The sequence below is a fragment of the Silurus aristotelis genome, assembly GCF_946808225.1.
Source record: "Silurus aristotelis genome assembly, chromosome: 18".
Classification (NCBI taxonomy): domain Eukaryota; kingdom Metazoa; phylum Chordata; class Actinopteri; order Siluriformes; family Siluridae; genus Silurus; species Silurus aristotelis.
The window spans coordinates 16,810,829-16,819,558 of record NC_139591.1 but is presented as its reverse complement, the minus strand read 5'-3'; the positions used below and the strand labels follow the sequence as shown (position 1 = coordinate 16,819,558).

Sequence of the window (8,730 nt, the reverse complement as noted above, 5' to 3'; positions counted from 1 at the left end):
TAAATACAGAGGACACGCCTTCTTCACTGTACTGATAAATACAGAGGACACACCTCCTTCACTTGACTGATCAATACAGAGGACACGCCTCCTTCACTGTACTGATAAATACAGAGGACACACCTCCTTTACTGTACTGATAAATACAGAAGACACACCTCCTTTACTTGACTGATCAATACAGAGGACACGCCTCTTTCACTGTACTGATAAATACAGAGGACACGCCTTCTTCACTGTACTGATAAATACAGAGAACATGCCTCCTTCACTTTAATAATAGACACAAAGGACACACCTCCATCATGGTACTTATAGACACAGAACACGCCTCCTTTACTCTACTGATAAATACAGAGGACACGCCTCCTTCACTTTAATGATAGACACAGAATACACGCCTCCCTTACTGTACTGATAAATACAGAGGACATGCCTCCCTTACTGTACTAATAAATACAGAGGACATGCCTCCTTCACTTTAATAATAGACACAAAGGACACACTTCTCTCATTGTACTTATAGACACAGAATACACGCCTCCCTCACTGTACTGATAAATACAGAGGACACGCCTCCTTCACTTGACTGATCAATACAGAGGACACGCCTACTTCACATAACTGATAAATACAGAGGACACGACTCCTTCACTCATAGACACAGAGGTCATGCCTCCTTCACTGTACTGATAAATACAGAGGACACGCCTCCTTCACTCATAGACACAGAGGTCATGCCTCCTTCACTGTACTGACAAATACAGAGGACACGCCTCCTTCACTCATAGACAAAGTGGTCATGCCTCCTTCACTGTACTGACAAATACAGAGGACACGCCTCCTTCACTCATAGACACAGAGGTCATGCCTCCTTCACTGTACTGACAAATACAGAGGACACGCCTCCTTCACTCATAGACACAAAGGTCATGCCTCCTTCACTGTACTGACAAATACAGAGGACACGCCTCCTTCACTCATAGACACAGAGGGCACACCTCCTTCATTTTGCTGATTGATACAGAGGACACACCTCCTTCACTCATAGATACAGAGGACATGCCTCCTTCATTTTGCTAATAAATACAAAGGACACGCCTCCTTCACTGAATTATTGTACACAGAGGACACGCCTTCTTGACTGTACTTCCATGTATTTAGAGTGTGTGCACATAAATTGCCTGGTTAAAAAAGTTTGTATACCTGTGTATGGTCTCAGCTAGACTCCCGTTTGTGTGTGTTAAGAGTCTTTCATGTTTTTGCTGAGCACAAGTGTCACTCACCCAAAACTGCCTCCCACCCCAACATTGTCTGTCTCCTCCTTCCGTCCTTCCTGCTTTCCTTCCTTCCTCTTTTACACCCTCCCCTTTCTCTCTCTCTCTCTCTCTCTCTCTCTGGGATCTCTGCAGAGCTGCTTTGGAGGTGTTGCCAGGGAAACGTGCTATCTGGTCGGAGTTATTGAACTGCGACTGGCTTTCTCTCTCTCTCTCTCTCTCTCTCTCTCTCTCTCTCTCTCTCTCTCTCTCTCTCTCTCTCTCTCTCTCTCTCTCTCTCACTGTAGAGGATAATTAGGCTCTGTCTCACAGCTCGGCCTTTCCAGTGGCCACAGCTCTGTTACGATACGCAGCTGGCATTACTTTTAGCCCAATATCCAGTGGCAACATATCTAACAGTGCACCTGCCCTAACTTTCTGTTGGGACACTTTTTCACACACACACACACACACACACACACACACACACACACACACACACACACACACGCACTATTTGATTATATTGCTGAAATCCTTCCCTTGAGCAAACCTTTGTTTGCGGTTGTGTAAATCGAGTGTGACCGGTGTGTGATTGGCAGCTTAACGTTGGAACTTTAGTGAAGTTCTGTGAGGGAGAAGAGTGTGACACCCACACACACACACGCGCGCGCGTACCTACAATACTCAGTTTGCGGTCTTCCTTTTACAATACTCAGTTTGCGGTCTTCCTTTGTACTAGAACTCACAGAGAGCTTTGGCAGGGGAAAACTCGTACATCTGCTTTCCTGCATCCTCAAGTGAACTCTGCGCACACACACACACACACACACACACACACACAGTGAACAGTGAACAGGGAAAGAGATCTGCCTTTTCTTGTTATTGTCTTATTAACTTGCATCCTGTTCATGTTTTTTTTCGGGAGTAGAAAGTTAAGAAGTCACCTTGTGCAGCATACAGGTAAAAAGAACTGAAGAGTAAATATTTGAGGAATAAAGTGTGTGTGTGTGTGAGTGTGTTTTATAATTTATACACGTGGACATGCTTCAAATTCAAAACGTATGCATGCACAAGAATTGGAAATCTGTCAGGTTTGACCTTGTGGGGACGTCTGTCTGGTCTCTATGCTGTTTTACAAAAAAGTAAAAAACAACAAAAGAGATAAGATGTTTTCATTTGATTACTGGGGTTAAGATAAGAGTTTTAGATTTGTGTGGGGGCAATACAATAATTAGCTTCATTAATAGTTATGCTCCTAATGATAGTAACACGATTGTATCTGCATAGGAAGAGCTTGATCAGGATTATTGTATAGGATGATGTAAACTTAAACGAACAATGTTTTTGCATGATAATGATGATGGTTACTATTATTTATTTATTCATTCATTTTTTCATTTAATTCCAGGTTTGGTCCACCTTAAGTGCTGATAAAAATTCCGCTAGGACAATTTGTCCTGAGGTAAAGCAGAGTGAGCTACTGAACGAAGTCTGTGACTTTCCCCAGAAGTCATCCAGAGCGACATAAAGGCTTTTCCACTGCAGCCATCCATAAGTCATGTAGAGCTACCTCGTTCACCTGCGGCAATGCGTGTGTGTGTGTGTGTGTGTGTGTGTGTGTAAGTCACATGGTAGATGCTCTGTATGTGTGTGGTATGGAATGCACAAATGGTGAGTTCTGCATATACAGAAGATTCATTCATCTTATTAAAGAGAAGGCAAGAGGTGGTTGAGGTCAACACACACACACACACACACACACACTGACACACACACACACACACACACACACACTGTCCAATGAGGACCAAATATTGTCTCCACATGATTAAAAATGCCAGATGTTCCTACCCTTGTAAGGAACAAGATGATAAAATACACACTCACATAAACACACAAACACACACACACAGTCACAATGTGAGTTATTATTTTGCATATATATATATATATATATATATATATATATATATATATATATATATATATATATATATATATATATATATATATATATGCTAATGTAAAGCTAATAAATGACATTTAAAAAAAAACATTTTATACAATATCAGTGTCTTTAAACATGCAAAATGATCAATAAAGTATAAAAGAAAGTATTATTTGTTGTCTGTTTTAATGTGTCGATGTTTGTTGTTTATGCACGTATTGCGTTACCCACCAGTGCACTCATTCATACAAACCACCACTTAGCGAATCTAATCTAATCAAAACTCGTGTCCGTCGTAACAGATATATCTTAAACACATACAAACACAATAAAGCTCCCCATTTTCACAGTGTCTTAAAATTGGGACCTTTAAACCTTCCAATGCTAATGCTAATGATGAAAATTCATATTGAGAGAACAATCTGCCCTGAGATATACAGATACAGACCTGTACATTTCCCACATCAAAGAGTCTGAGTCAAAGACAAACAGATTATATATATATTGCAGCTTTAAAAATAAATGGTACTATAATTTAAAACTTGTTTTAGATTACACTACATAAAAATGTCTGGGAAAAAATATATATTTAAAGAAGCAGGGCCCTTCAACGGTACAGTGCAGTGTGCATCATTTCTGAAAGTATATATTATACCTAAAACATATGTGTGTCTGTTTGTGTATACAAATCAACAAACTTTGTGTATATATGTGTGCGTATGTGCATAAGTATACACAGGCAGAATGTACATGCTTATAATTCAGGAAGCAAAGATGCCTGGTTGTGTGTGTGTTAATAAACAGTGTGCTTTGTGTGTGCATATGTTTGTCCTAATGCAAGCGTGTGTGTTTTGTGACACAATATATCTATTGGACTTTAACGTTTTGCATTTGCATAAACGGCATATCCTGATGTATGTGTGTATGTTTCTGTGTGTGCATTACTTTATACATGGGACTAGAGTAGCCTGTGTGTGCATTATTGTATGTATGTACTGAAGTGTGTGTGTGCGCTACTAAACTGTGCATTATTGTGTATGTTCTAGTGTGTGAATATGTGTTAGTGTGCACACCTGCATAAAAATGTCGTGCTGTGTTGTGTGTCCATGCTGTCATGTGTGTACATACGTCTACATCAAAACGCATGACTGTCCGTTCTGCTTTGTGTTTTTGCATCTGTGTGTGTGTGTGTGTGTGTGTGTGTGTGTGTGTGTGCTTTCATGTGTGCATGACAGTGTGCCTGTGTATGTGCTGTCATATATGCGACTGTCTGGCTATGTGCACAACTTGGGTGTGTGTGTGTGTGTGTGTGTGTGTGTGAGAGAGAGAGAGAGAGAGAGAGAGAGAGAGAGAGAGGGAGAGAGAGAGAGAGAGTGCACTCAGTGCACCCTCTCCCCCTCCTCCCAAGCGGAGCGGCCCATGCTGCAGATATCATCCATCTCCCTGTCACCGTGCGCCGAGGCTGCTGGGAAGGCAGCAGACAGCGTCTCAGTGCCGAGGACGGGAGCTGAATTCTAATTCAGCCACCCAGGACGGAAAATCGTTAACCTTGCAATGTGGGAACAAAGCAGAGGGGCTTAGGCAGTCGTGCTGTCCCTCACCAGCCCGCTCCTATTAACTCCACACACATCTCCCTGTCTGTGTATTACTCAAACCAAACTCCTGGGGAGAAATCACTGAAATACGTCTCGTAGCCTCATTCCCGTTAGCTTATGGAGTTCATCTTTACAATCTTTAGTAGATAAGAAAGATAAACGTGGTGGACGTCGTCTCTGCATTCACTCCAGTGTATCTAAAAACCAGACTCTCAAAAATTTAGAAAATACACAGTAGCAAAGTGAAGATCTACATTATATTAGACACATAATCTGGTTCGCTGGGGGCTTTTAAGGAGTAAGTCCTTTTTAATGTTCGTTTATGGATGTCGCATATGTAAATGTTCCTCGGAGGTCTAGACGTACCTAAGAAACTTATAAGAAAACACAACAAAACAGGGAGTCTCAAGATTTCAGCTCATCAATTATAATTTATGGCTGAGTCCTGCTCATTTAACGCTGCATAGTTTTAACCTGAATGTATTGCAGACGCTGAGTTAGCACTATGAATCAGCAGTCATCCAGACTTGAGCTGTGAGCCAAGTCTAATGTCTCCTTCCACCGAAACTATCTTCAGCATCCCAATTACGTGTTTCAGAATTCATATAAATCAGTGATCTGATATTTTGGGCGTAGCTAGACGTAAAGGTAATTCAAGTCCCTTAACTATTTGCTCAAGTAAAAGTACAACTTGTTCATGTACTGCATCAAAATCTTCACTCAAAGTAGAAAACACTGAAATCTACTTAAATTGTGAAATGAATTCAGAAGAAAGTTTCCCAGAAGGAAACAATTCTTGCTACGGAATCAAAGATTAAAAGGAAGACTTGATATTTCAGAGCTATTATACCTATTTCTCTTTATCTCTCAAATCTACAGACTGATGAAAATCTTTGCTGTAACTATTTGTTCTTCATTGAAACCAAAATTTACAAAGTTATCTACCAAAAAACCAGTATCCAATCTATGATTTATTCCTAGATTGATGGTTCTTAACTACGGTTCTGAAGTATCTACGCTCCTAAGATCACTGGTCCAACAAAACACCTAATTACAGAACAGATCAAAAGGCAATGCAAGGCTAACACTAGCTGGTGTGTAATCCGATTAAAAATGGCTAGAAATCAAATTTACCCACTGGCATCATGTCCAACCTTCAGTGTCTTGAAACTGGATTTTTCCCTGAATGAATTTCTTGGGGTCACCGCCTTGTTTCTTTCACACGGTTTTGCTTCAGATTAAGGAAATCCAAATGTCTCATTTTCTGAGTTGTCCTTTCACCCATTTACTGTATATGTGGGGATTTTTATTGATAGAATGCACCATTAAATGATTTGGAAAAGTCTCAAATACAGATGTGAAACCGAAATACTGGCATAAACGTGGGCGATACGCCGTGTCCGAGGTCATTTCTAAACAAAATTATCTCTCATCCTCCGAAAAGATATCAAAGCCAGGCATTGTTATACGGGACACTAAAGCTCAGAACTGGTGAAGCTATTGTGAGCCTCGGTCTGGTTTTAAAAGACGAGAAAAATAGGGGGAACGTCAAGGTCAGAAAGCCTTTTCAGAGACAGAATCCTGCTCCTTTAATGCCGCATGACCTTAATAAATTACCAAAGCACTGTGACTCAGCAGCGATTTTTTTTTTTAAAACCGTGGTTCTAGTTTAGCATCTAATTTTCACAGGAGATAATCTAAAGGCCACTGTGTAATGTCAATGAGTTTGTGAAAGCCCCCTTTCCTCTTCAGTGGTCTGTTTGTTCAGGCTTCATGCTTGCAGTGCACTGATATCTCACTGCTCTTCTCTGTAAGGGGGCTGCTTTCTACAGTGTTGTTGCAGGCCCGAGTTGTGGTTTTGAACCCGAGGACCCTTGTGGATGCGCAGGCCTGGGAAACCAGATCCACACAAAAGGGGACTTTTAATTCGGAAAAGGGTGGGTGGCATGTCTGTGTGTGTGTGTGTGTGTGTGTGTGTATACGGAGGTCTGCTTGAGTAAAACAAAAAACTCTTTGCTTGTACACGTTATCGTGAATCTGCTGACTTTTTGTCTGAAGTTCAGCCCCGAGGGATCTCCTGTGGAAAGAAAAGAGGAACAATAAAGCAAACTATCATCTGCGCAAAGCCAAACAGCTCGGCTCCTTCGAGTTACAAAACCCAACCCATGAGCAGCGAGTCCAAAGTAAACAGCTGCAAGCGAAAGAAGAGGGAGCGAGATTCGCTTTGACAAAGGAGGCTCAGCGTGTGTTCTCTTCTTCCTGTAGTGTCTGCTTATTCATATGTACTGCCCTACATGCAATAAACTCGTTGACCCCACATTTGGAATGCCAGAGAGCCATGACACACGTCCGTCACCTTGCCGATTTTTTTGCAGAGCAGAAGGATTCGCCTAGGATGTTTTTTCATTGTGCATATGTACACAAAACCTGAAAGGCTTGATTAAACAGCTATTGATTTCAATTCACCTCCACTATCCGATTCTCAGACAGCAAGGCCGCAGATGATTTATTGATTTATTCCCCGGCTTGATTTTTTTCCAACCCCTCTCTGCAATAATTAAGGCTCCCTCAACAAAGATGGCCCCCACAGCTGGCTATGCCCCATTGTCTGTCGTGCACAACATGTCGGTCGCTGTAGAACAGGTAGCGCGGCGTCGCTGGTCTGATCGCTGCTCCGAACGCTCTTCACACAGCGGCACCTTTCACATTATAGCACAGAGCCTCTTTCACACAAGTCGGCCTTGGTGTGTGATACGAAAGTCCGAACAGGGGAGCGTTTATAACATGCAGGCCAGAAGGCAGCTGGAGATTAGAGTACGTGTCTAATTGCCTCTACTTAAGCATATTGGTGTAAGGGCTCTCTGACCTCCGGTTAGGAATGAGGTGTTAAATTTCTGCGTATATTCGCACGTTCATAAAGGTCACTCGTACGCCAGCGTGAATGAAAGAAACTTCTCAGCTAAACTTTCAGCAAAAAATGCATGCAGATGTACACTTGCTTTCAGAACTATTAACAATGGAATGATTATATTTTCCACTCTAATAGTACAATCTTCGTTCGAAAACAAATTATTGACACACCTAAATAATATTCAGAATATATATTTTTATTGATCTAGGTACATTTAACCAAGTATGATGTCACACATGTATAATCACTTCTATTTGGGAAATATTCTTTTTTTTTTTTTTTTTAAACCAAGAACAAAGATTAGTCCTGTTATCATATTTAGCTATTAGAGGATATCAATTGTAAGGGTTCATATGATGCAGAAAATATTAATACCACTTAAGTTTGAAAATAGTTTTGTGGATCAAGAGGGTGCCAATAATTCTGGGGTTGACTTACATGCCCTGTTGCATAAATCCTTCCTAAAGGCTGTTGGTCTACATAATCATTTTTTTATTAAGTTTGTGTTGCCATAGCAGCTTTACTGAATGAGTGGATGTGAGCGGAGTTAATGGTGGGGTTTATGAGGCAAATGCAGACCACTAAACGTCCCGTCCAAACTCATTTTACTTATAAACAAAGCGTCATTTGCATTGCTTTTTTTTCTGGGTGTTTCTAAATGTTTCCTAGCACACCACTACTAAAAGGAACAGAAGCCAATATACAATAAAAAGACATAATACCTACCATGGTTGTGTCCTAAAAGTACAATTTATTCACTATATAGGCCACATATCTTTAAAAGATATTATCATTTGGGCTTCAGTACAAGCAACTTCTAACCAAATGGATATTTCACAAGTGCCCTGAGTATTCTCCAACATAACTAAAAAGACTAGTCCCAAAAGAGTCCATAAGTGCTGTGAAATTAGATTTGACCTCTACCACTTTTAATCCTCCAAGGTTCTTTGGCTTAGCTTTCTTATAAAACTTTTATAAAGAACTTAAAGCATTAATTGTTCCCTTTTTATTTCTTAA

The 8,730-nt window shown here is 40.7% G+C and overlaps 2 long non-coding RNA genes across 2 annotated transcripts in view; one reads left to right on the top strand and one right to left on the bottom strand.

Moving 5' to 3' along the window:
- The window catches only part of LOC310741011, a 3,045-nt gene extending 1,112 nt beyond the window's left edge, over positions 1-1,933 (bottom strand). The window contains exons 1-2 of the long non-coding RNA XR_014537816.1: positions 645-1,933; positions 1-584 (exon numbers count right to left, since the gene is read on the bottom strand). The exon at positions 1-584 is cut by the window's left edge and continues 1,112 nt beyond it. This is a non-coding gene — a long non-coding RNA (uncharacterized lncRNA). The remainder of the gene's footprint in view (positions 585-644) is intronic.
- LOC310741010 overlaps positions 1-3,051 on the top strand; it is a 47,327-nt gene extending 44,276 nt beyond the window's left edge. Inside the window, exon 3 of the long non-coding RNA XR_014537815.1 lies at positions 2,668-3,051. This is a non-coding gene — a long non-coding RNA (uncharacterized lncRNA). The remainder of the gene's footprint in view (positions 1-2,667) is intronic.
- The last annotated feature ends 5,679 nt before the right edge of the window (positions 3,052-8,730 follow it).